An 11,598-nucleotide genomic window follows, 5' to 3' on the forward strand; every position below is an offset into this window, starting at 1 on the left:
TGCCTTCTCTGCAGGCCCATATTATTAAATGGTAAATTCTGTCAAGCATTTAAGTAATAAATAGCACAAAAACATGTGCATGGATATTTGAATAAACAGATAAATAAGAGATATATGCAGTACTTTTTCTTCATCCCATCCCATTGAGCTCATTCTCAAACTGGAGGCATTGGGATTTGAAATCAGTTAGTCTGGCCCCAGAGTTTGTGCCCTTAGTTAAAAAGTTATGTCATTTGATTTCAACTGGGCCATAAAGATTCTTAAAGAATAAGTTTATGATCATGGGTTTTATAGTCTCACAACTGGGAAGGTGATGGTTGAAGGAAGGACTTGATTAGAATTTTGCTCCAGAAGGATAATTCAGACAGGAAGGGGAGGAGGGGCTAGAGGAAGAAATAAAACTGGAAATGTTATTTAAACTTGATGTTGTTACTATCTTGCCTATACCTTGTGTGAAACATGTACTTAGGATTGTGTTTATTTGTATGTGACAGCTCTCTAATTCCCAAACATCCATGTACATAAGAATATTCCAAGAGGCTTGTTTAAAATGAACATTCCTGGGTTTCTCTGCCAAATATCCGTGAGTTCAACTGATTTCCCAGGTGCTTCTGACAGAGGTTCTAATAAACCTCTATGATAGAAACCAAAGATTTCTGGATTTGACTTTCAGCTACAAATATCTAGAAGCCGGCGTTGTGCAAGCACAATGATAGAATACTTTGGCCTGCTTCCTGACCTTCAGGAGCTCAGGATTTGGTTGAAGAGGCAAAGACAACTCAATCAGCAATGTGCAAAACCTGAAAATGATTAATTAGTTTAGAATGTGTGAACTCCATAGTTTAAAAACTGATAGCTGAGATGCGGGTTACTGGCAGCCATAAGTATACATATATATATACATATATATATATATCCCCCAGTAAAAAATGCATTTCTCAAGGAGTCAAAAATTATAAACAAAAGTACGAAGTTTATTTTTAGAGACATAGCAAAACAAGTGGGAGAGCATGCAGAGAAACTGTTTAGTTAAGATGGAAGCAAGGCAGAGAGGCACACCAGGAAAGAAAGCGTGTGGGTATCTCCGACAGTGAGGAGGGGCCACCTCCAATATTTCGGATCATTTTCTGGGTTTTTGGACATCTCTAGTGTTTCATGGGTTTCCCTGGTGGTTCATAGGTAAAGAATCTATCTGCAAGCAGAGGGCACATGTTCTATCCATGTATTAGGAAGATCCTCTGGAGAAGGAAATAGCAATCCACTCCAGTATTCTTGCCTGGAGAATCCCATGTATAGAGGAGCTTGGCAGGCTACTGTCCATGGGGTTGCAAAAGAGTCAGATACGACTTAGTAACTAATCAACAACCATCAACACCAACATCAGACAAATATGTTATAAACAAACAAACAAACAGAAAACATAGATCAAGATAACTAATGTACTTCTTCACAGAAATACTGAATGAAATATTAGAAAATAAAATATCACAGTATATGATAGGAAAACAAACAATGACTCAGATGGAAAGAAAAAAAAATGATTACCTATATAGCAGTAACAATATATATAAGAGAATTCCTTCAACCTGATAAAGATCATCTACAAAAATACCTCTAGCTAATATTATGTCTACTGTAGAAACAGAAAATAGAAAAAAATCCTACATAAAGTAAAATAACTTGATTTTCTCCTAACTCTGTGTATAACAGCCAAGAAAATAATGTCCTTAGTGCCAAAAATGGAAATATAAGTAGTGAGGTTAATTGCCAGGCTGCTCACCTCACTGAATATGGCAGTGGCAAAAGAGAGCACTTGGCTGATGAAGGGGTCAGAGCAGGAGATGGAGACAATGGCAGAGTGCTCACAGAGAAAATTATTTAGATGTTAGACCCACAGAAGGATAATTCCAGGAGAAAACAGGTGAGTGTCAAGGGAGGAGACTACATCCCACGTGTAGGGACAGGCCACTAATGATGCACAGAGCTTTGGGGACATGACCGCTGTGTAGAGTAGAGGCTTAAAAATGGCCACAAATCGGTCATAGGCCATCACTGCCTAAATGAATACCTCTGCCACTGCAAACATACAAGCCGAGGAGAATTGCATGATGCATCCCATGAACGAGACGGTTCTGTCTTCCACAACCAAATTCTCCAAGAGTTTGGGTGTAACTGTGGTGGAATAGCAGAAATCAACAAAGGACAAGTGACTGAGAAGAAAGTACACGGGGGTGTGGAGTTTGGGACTGATCCTGATAATGGTGATCATGCCCAGATTCCCCAGTACAGTGACTGCATAGATGGTGAAGAAAACCAGGAACAAGGAAACCTGGAAGTCAGGATATTCTGAGAAGCCCAAGAGGGTGAATATGGCTCTGGCACTCTGATTTCCTTCAGCAAACCACATAATCGTTATTGGAGAAAATCTGAGACAGTGATCATAAAATGATAACAATGATAATGATGATAGTGCATGGATATCTTATTTATTGTGCAGCAGACATTGTGTTAAAATACTGGTACCTTAGTTTTGACCACTAAATAAGACTTTGGAAAAAAAAAAAAAAGACTTTGAATTTCAAAACAAGCAGTCTCATATTTTACAAAGGGAAATGGAAGCATATATGAGTTAAGACAGTTGTTTGAATTAACACAGCCTGCTAGTGATGAGTAGGTTTGACGTTGATCATGAGTGACAGAAATTGAATTTAGCTTAGAGTTAGAAATATTTTCTATAGTGTTGTAGAAAAACATGTTTTTCACAGTTCCATCATTCTGAAGGTCTGTGCTGTTTAGTGGGAGTAACAGAACAACAAATGAAAACATAGCACTCAAATTTATTTTAAAAAACAGGAGAATTAATATTTTTAGAGGCCGTAGTACTTCTATCATTATGTTCAAACTAAAGATCATCGAAAAGGCAGAGGTCATGAGTCACCACAAGAATTTTCACATTTTGGAAAGCATAAATGGGCATTGAAGAAAATAAAGCTCTGTCTTCAAGTTTTCCAATGATTGCAGTTTGAATGTAAAATTATTGGCTTTGTGTTCAATGCAGCAACTTGGTAAAGCAATGACGTTGTATTATAATTTGTACTACCCTCACTGTTGTTTTCTTTCCTATTTGACTATTTATCATTTATCTCACATAGTGTTCACTGATGTCTCTCAGTGTCTCACTGATGCTCTCAATATAGTCTTTTAATTCTTTGATCAATATTTCTTAACTTGCTGTCAATATTTTTTATGTTTGTCTGCTTAAAATTTTTAATGTTGTTTTTATAGTAATTCTTTTATTTTATTTTATTTTTTTTTAAACATCAATATAGTGTTCCACAAAATATTCTGCATGGAAGCCAATTTACTTTTTGATTCCAGTTATGTGAAATTCAGAAATAGACACATTAACTATAGCATTAAAAGTGAGAATACAGTTAACTTGAAGGATAGTGAGTGAGAAAAGAGGTGAGGAGCATGTCTCATGTAGTGTTAATCTTCTCTTTGATTCAGATGTTTGATCTTACAGGTATATTTATTTTGGAAAAAAATCCACTAACCTGTCCAGCTATGTCTTGTGTACATATTCTATGTATTAAACTTTGTTATAAAAGTTACTTAAAAATGATAAAAATAAAGCTATTCCGAGAAGGAAAGCTTCATCCCAACATCAAAACATTCTGTTTGTCTGTAGAACACAGAGTATATTAATTTGCTAGTGCTTCCATAACAAAGTATGACAGACTAGATGCTGAGACAAGAGAGATTGATGTTCTTTCAGTCTGGAGGCTGAAAATTCAAGATCAAAGTATCAGTAGGGATATTTTTCTCTGAAGCTTCTGTCTGGTCTGTAGATGGCTGTCATTTCCATGGGTCTGTATTCAGTTTTTCCTCTGAACATTTCCATGACCTGATCTCCTCTCATCTTGAGTTGGGACACACTTGTATGAACTCACACCACTTTAGTTTCCTCTTTGAAGACTCTATCTCCAAATTCACTCATATGCTTAGGTACTGGGGATCAAGACTTTGATATATGTGTTTTAAAGAGACATGATTTATCCCATAACACAAAGTGAGGTGGCAATAGACTGTGACACAAAGTTATGTGAATGGTGTGAAGGAAATTCAGCTAATATACAGAGAACAGATGGTATGACCATTCATGTATGGCCATCAATGTCATGATATTGACTTTCCAATGACTGAAGAAAAACATTGAGACTGAACATAAGGAAGAAAAACACTAGGCAGTGGTGTGAGACTTTTTGATGGTATTTCAAGGGGCTCTGAGGAGCTCCAGTCCTATATGCCTCAGCATGGAATGAATTAAATTAGAGGCAGAATGATAGATAAGAAGTGATTTATTAGAATAAGACACATGTGAGACTTAAAATCAGGCATATGGTATGGTTCTCTGTCCTGAGAACTTAGTGGGCAACAGTTTATAATGCAAAGAAAAGTGGAAATGGGGAAAAGGCCACTTTCTTGCTCATTCTTAAGTAGATATTATGTTTCCATCATCAGTTCCTCTTCCAATTTGGGCAGGGATATTTTCTTGTCCCTATTTTGTCAAGCTGGGACAGTCATGGCACTAAGGAAAAATTATTTTATGTATCAGTACAATGAGGGCACTTCACTTTGAAATTCAACTTTTCCATGAATTGTTATTTTTTAGTGTGTGTGCAGAAAGCATGTCCTAGATGTCATTAACTTACTGAGCTCCCAGGGTAGGATGTGGTCTCATGGCATCATTGTTTGATTATTGGGGGCATATCTCATGTCTATGATGAACAATTTGTTGCTAAGCAAATTTGCTTGGTTTTATGGTTAAGAAAACCTGTTTTCAAGTTTAATTAGGTAGGTCCCATTTGTTTATTTTTGTTTTTATTTCTATTACTCTGGAAGGTGGGTCATAAAGGATCCTGCTGTGATTTATGTCAGAAAATGTTTTGCCTATGTTTTCCTCTAGGAGTTTTATAGTTTCTGGTGTTACATTGAGATCTTTAACCCATTTTGAGTTCATTTTTGTGTATGCTGTTATAAAGTGTTCTACTTTCATTCTTTTGCAAGTGGTTGACCAGTTTTCCCAGCACCACTTGTTAAAGGGATAATCTTCCACTATATATTCTTGCCTCTTTTGTCAAAGATAAGGTGTCCATAGGTGTGCGGATTTATCTTTGGACTTTCTATTTTGTTCCATTGATCTATATGTCTGTCTTTGTGCCAGCACCATACTTGATGACTGTAGCTTTGTAGTATAGTCCGAGGTCAGGTAGGTTGATTCCTCCAGGTCCATTATTCTTTCTCAAGTTTGCTTTGGCTATCAGAATGGTAGAAAATAATAGCAAATGAAGCAACTGGCAAAGAATTAATCTAAAAAATATATAAGCAGTTCCTGCAATTCAATTCCAGAAAAATAAATGACCCAATTAAAAAAAAAAAAAAAAGGGCCAAAGAACTGAACAGACATTTCTCCAAAGGAGACATACAGATGGCTAACAAACACATAAAAAGATGCTCAACATCACTCATTATCAGAGAAAAGCAAATTAAAACCACAATGAGTTACCATCTTACACTGGTCAGATTGGCTGCTATCAAAAAGTCTACAAACAATAAATGCTGGAACGGGTGTGGAGAAAAGGAAACCCTCTTATACCGTTGCTGGGAATGCAAACTAGTACAGCCACTATGGAGAACTCTGTGGAGATTCCTTAAAAAACTGGAAATAGAACTGCCTTGTTACCCAGCAATCCCACTGCTGGGCATACACATCGAGGGAACCAGAACTGAAAGAGACACGTGTACCCCAGGGTTCATTGCAGCACTGTTTACAATAGCCAAGACATGGAAGCAACCTAGATGTCCATCAGCAGATGAATGGGTAAGAAAGCTGTGGTACATATACACAATGGAGTATTACTCAGCCATGAAAAAGAATACATTTGAATCAGTTCTAATGAGGTGGATGAAACTGGAGCCCATTATACGGAGTGAAGTAAGTCAGAAGGAAAAACACCAATATAGTATATTAAGGTATATATATGGAATTTAGAAAGTTGGTAACAATGACCCTATATGCAAGACAGCAAAAGAGACAAAGATGTAAAGAACAGACTTTTGGATTCTGTAGGAGAAGGCGAGGGTGGGATGATTTGAGAGTATAGCATTGAAACATATATATTATCATATGTGAAACAGATCGCCAGTACAGGTTCAATGCATAAGACAGGGTGCTCAGGGCTGCTTCACTTGGATAACCCTGAGGGATGGGATGGGGAGAGAGGTGGGAGGGGGCTTCAGGATGGGGGGACACATATACCCATGGCTGATTCATGTCAACATATGGCAAAACCCACTACAATATTGTAAAGTAATTAACCTCCAATTAAAATAAATTAATTTTTTTAAGAAAAGAAAACCTGTTTTCTTAAGTGATCTTTAACTTACAGAAGTCTTCCACATACTTTTTACCTGCAGTTGCTAGTGGGATTAAGAATTTAGTCACTTAACTTGTACCTTTACTGTGTCCCTATCATGTCCCATGTTAAGCCTGCATGCAGCAGTTGCTATTTCTCCAGAGAACTCATTTAGTAAAAAGGTTATATAACAAAGAAATTACTTCACGTCCACCGATTTGTGCAAGCTCTTAGGGAAATGGTATCAACCTACAAATAATATGAATTTTGCCTGTATCTAAGTAGAAGAACCATTGATATTCTTTGTAAAGACAGCTTTTCCCCAACAGGTAGGTACCTTTATTTATTCTCTATTTATTTATAACCATAAAAAACCCTACTTACTTATTTATGCAATCATGTGTATTACTAGAATTACACTTTTGATTTATAAATGGAATTTATAGATCAAAACAGAAGATGCCAATTACCTAAAAGGGTGGGGATCTAGTATTTTAGGTACTGTTACTTATAAAATTCTTTGAGTCATGAAGATGGATGATAAAGAATCAAAATATATTGAATTATATTCTCTAGCAACCTTCACTTCTTGACTGATAGCTAAAATTCCCTAAAGGCTAATCTTGTAGTAGGCACAATACTTTGAATATTGCATACTTTACCTTGTGTAATCCTCAAAATAATCCTACCCATTGATAAAATACATTTTGCAGTAGAAGAAAATGAAGCTCAGAAATATCAAGAAACATTGTCCAGTGTGCTTGAATCAAAATTGCTAAATCCAGAATGTGTACTCAACAAGCTGATTGCATAGCCTATGTTTTTAACGGTAAACTATTCTGCCCATATTTCTTTCCTTTTGTACTAGGTTTGAGAGCTATGTTGCCCATTCTGTGAGGGACAGAATACTACATGATTGGTTTGGGAGTTAAATGAACTAATATTTTAAAGATCTTAGATCAGAGCTTTACATAAAAGATATCTTGACCTCGGTGCTTTATAAACATTAACCCATTTAACCTGATACCTACCCCATGCCATTCTGTTCTTCATTAGATATGGATTAAAAACATGGAGTGCCAAGATTAAATGGAGATAGACCCAATTATAACCTGATGTTGAGAAATAAATTTCCCTGCCATATCAATAAACAAAGAATGTCACATTGACTCATGATTTAATTCCTCCAAAGGTGAGCCATGGAGTGCTGAGAGAACTCAGTTCACTTCAGTTCAGTCGCTCAGTTGTGTCTGACTCTTTGCAACCTTATGGACTTACATAGTCCATGAAGTTCTCCAGGCCAGAATACTGGAGTAGGTGGACTTTCCCTTCTCCAGGAGATCTTCCCAACACAGGGACTGAACCCAGGTCTCCCACATTGCAGATTCTTTACCAGCTGAGCCACAAGGAAAGCCCTTAAAGACTAAGTCAGTACTATAATCTAGATCTTGATCCAGCATTGTTGCTCCTGGGTAGACAGTTAAAAGATTGAATTAAAGTAACTAGCCACTGCTCTCAGTTCTTTCCCCAAATTTCTTCATTTTTTTTTTGACAGTCAGTTCACTGATGGCTAGGTTGTCTGTCTTTTCTTTTCTTTTCTTTTCTCCATCTCCTGCCTTTGTTAGAATGTCTGTCATTATCTTCTGTACTTCAAAAACACTTTAGCTGAGCATTCTATTTTATTCACATTTCTTTCCACTAGTAGCCTATAGTGCAATCATTGATAAAGGCTAGGGGGGCAATCAGAGAAGGCAATGGCACCCCACTCCAATACTCTTGCCTGGAAAATCCCATGGACGGAGGAGCCTAGTAGGCTGCAGTCCATGCTAAGGGTCAGACACAACTGAGCGACTTCACTTTCACTTTTCACTTTAATGCATTGGAGAAGGAAATGGCAACCCACTCCAGTGTTCTTGCCTGGAGAATCCCAGGGACAGGGGAGCCTGGCGGGCTGCTGTCTATGGGGTTGCACAGAGTCAGACATGACTGAAGTGACTTAGCAGCAGCAGCAGGGGGGCAATAGTGTTAGATAAATTGAATTTTAACACTCTGGCAGCATATTGTCTTTCCCTAAGCAGTCTATTTAACTGAGAGGAAGAGATGGACTTCCTCAGGAAGGTAGAATGTTGCAGAGGAAAGAAGTATGTGATGTCTATAGCAAACTGGGGACTATAATATCCGATTCCTCTTCTAGTCCTTCCATAACTGAGCTGTGAGCCAGGGTCCAGGAGTTAAATTTTCTGGACTTGGTTATCCACCTAACTTAACCTATTGCAGTTGTCTTGCCCATCATCTTACTTCTAGCCTCCAGCATCACATCTGAGTTTTGAAAGATGCACAATAATAACTTGTGATAAGCATATATAGATAAATGAGTGAATAGCTTATTTAGTAGCTTAAAATGTTGTGAACTATAAACCTGAATGCTAACAAGATGGGTGCAATTGTTCAAAGACCTCATAATATTTAATAATTAAGACAATGAGATTTGAAATCAGAAGGCCAAAGAAACCATGTGTATTTCTTTATTGTAAAATGAGTTAGTATAGCATATATTTTGAAGGATTGCTGTAATTAAGCAAACATATGAAGGAAGCTATTTTAATATGCTTAATGGATTTTAAGAACCCAACAAATTGGGCTCTTATTATTGCTATATGGAAGAATTCTCCAGGCACGAATACTGGACTGCCTTGCCATCCTTTTCCCCAAGTACTCTTCCCAATCTGTGGGATCAAATCCTGGTCTCCTGCACTGCAGGCAAATTCTTTACCCTCTGAATCACTATCAAAACCCTATATTGCTTTTTTTAATATAAATTTATTTATTTTAATTGGAGGCTAATTACTTTACAATATTGTATTTGTTTTGCCATACATCAACATTAATCTGCCATGGGTGCACACGTGTTCCCCATCCTGAACCCCCCTCCCACCTCCCTCCCCGTACCATCCCTCTGGGTCATCCCAGTGCACCAGCCCCAAGCATTCTATATTGTTATGCTGCTGCTGCTGCTGCTGCTGCTGCTGCTGCTGCTGCTGCTGAGTCAATTCAATCGTGTCCGACTCTGTGTGACCCCATAGATGGCAGCCCACCAGGCTCCCCCATCCTTGGAATTCTCCAAGCAAGAACACTGGAGTGGGTTGCCATCTCCTTCTCCAATGCATGAAAGTGAAAAGTGAAAGTGAAGTTGCTCAGTCATGTCCGACTCCAAGACCCCATGTACTGCAGCCTACCAGGCTCCTCGGTCCATGGGATTTTCCAGGCAAGAGTACTGGAGTGGGTCGTCATTGCCTTCTCTGCTATATTGTTATACATTTATTCAAATTATATAAGTCTATTAGTTTCATTTATATGGTTTGGGCAGCTGAAAAATGAAGCGCTATTCATATTGACCACATTGTGATGTTCAGTTCAGTTGTCAAGTTGTGTCCGACTCTTTGCAACCCCATGGACTGCAGCAAGCCAGGTTTCCCTGTCCTTCACCAACTCCTGGAGCTTATTCAAACTCACGTCCATTGAGCTGGTGATGCTATCTAACCATCTCATCCTCTGTCATCCACTTCTCCTCCCTCCTTCAATCTTTCCCAGCACCAGGATCTTTTCCAAGGAGTCAGTTTTTCACATAAAGTAGCCAAAATATTAGAGCTTCAGCTTCAACATCAGTCCTTCCAAAGAATATTCAGGGTTTATTTGCTTTCAGATTGACTGGATTGGTCTCCTTGCAGTCCAAGGGATTCTCAGGATCTTCTCCAACACCACAGTTCAAAAGCATCAATTCTTCACCACTCAGCTTTCTTTCCAATCCAACTGTCACATCCATACATGACTACTGGAAAGACCATAGCTTTGACTAGACGGATTTTGTTGGCAAAGTAATGCCTCTGTTTTTTAATATGCTGTCTAGGCTAGTCATAACTTTTCTTCCAAAGAGCAAGCATCTTTTAATTTCATGGGTGGAGTCACCATCTGCAGTGATTTTGGAGCCCTCTCCCCCAAAAATAAAGTATCTCTCTGTTTCCATTGCTTCCCCATCTATTTCCATGAAATTATGGGACCAGATGCCATGATCTTAATTTTCTGAATGCTGAGTTTTAAGCCAACTTTTTCACTCTCCTCTTTAATTTTCATCAAGAGGCTCTTTAGTTCTTCAATTTCTGCCATAAGGGTGATGTCATCATCTTGAGGATATTGTCATTTCTCCCAGAAATCTTGATTCCAGGTTGTCCTTCATCAAGCCTGGCACTTCACAAGATTTACTCTGCATTGAAATTAAATAAGCAGGGTGACAATATACAGATTTGATGTACTCCTTTCCCAATTTGGAACCATTCTGTTTTTCCAAGTCCATTTCTAACAGTGGCAGACCTTATTGCTTTGGGCTCCAAAATCACCGCAGATGATGATTGTAGCCATGAAATTAGAAGATGCTTTACTCCTTGGAAGAAAGGTTATCACCAATCTAGACACCATATTAAAAAGCAGAGACATTACTTTGCCAACAAAGGTCTGTCTAGTCAACTCTATGGTTTTTCCAGTTGTAATGTTTGAATGTGAGAGTTGGACTATAAAGAAAGCTGAGAGCTGAAGAATTGATGCTTTTGAACTGTGGTGTTGGAGACGACTCTTGGGAGTCCTTTGGACTGCAAGGAGATCCAACCAGTCCATCCTAAAGGATATTAATCCTGGGTGTTTATTGGTGGGACTGATGCTGAATCTGAAACGCCAATACTTTGGCCACCTGATGTGAGGAGCTGACTCATTGGAAAAGACCCTGATGCTGGGAAAGACTTAGGGCAGGAGGAGAAGGGGACGACAGAGGATAAGATGGTTGAATGGCATCACCGACTCAGTGGACATGGGTTTTGGTAAACTCTGGGAGTTGGTGATGGACAGGGAGGCCTGGCATGCTGTCATTTATGGGGTCGCAAAGACTCGGACATGACTGAGCAACTGAAGTGAACTGAACTGATCTCGATCTATATCAGGTTTAAGAAAATGTTCAATTTTACTGATGTGACCGAATTTATTCTTTTGGGATTAACTAACCATCTTGAATTGCAACTCCTTTTCTTTGTGGTTTTCTTACTGATGTACATTGTCACCCCGATTGGGAATATTGGTATGACCATATTAGTGATAAGGATCAGTTCCAAGCTCAGCAGCCCCATGTATTTTT

At 38.4% G+C, this 11,598-nt stretch overlaps 1 pseudogene; it reads right to left on the bottom strand.

Annotated features, from left to right (window-relative positions):
- Positions 1-229: 229 nt before the first annotated feature.
- LOC147358685 (olfactory receptor 5D3-like) lies at positions 230-2,407 on the bottom strand (annotated as a pseudogene).
- Between the last annotated feature and the right edge of the window lie 9,191 nt (positions 2,408-11,598).

The sequence above is a fragment of the Bos grunniens genome, chromosome 15 (assembly GCF_055505025.1).
Source record: "Bos grunniens cultivar Pamir isolate PY7600 chromosome 15, Bosgru_T2T1.0, whole genome shotgun sequence".
NCBI lineage: Eukaryota > Metazoa > Chordata > Mammalia > Artiodactyla > Bovidae > Bos > Bos grunniens.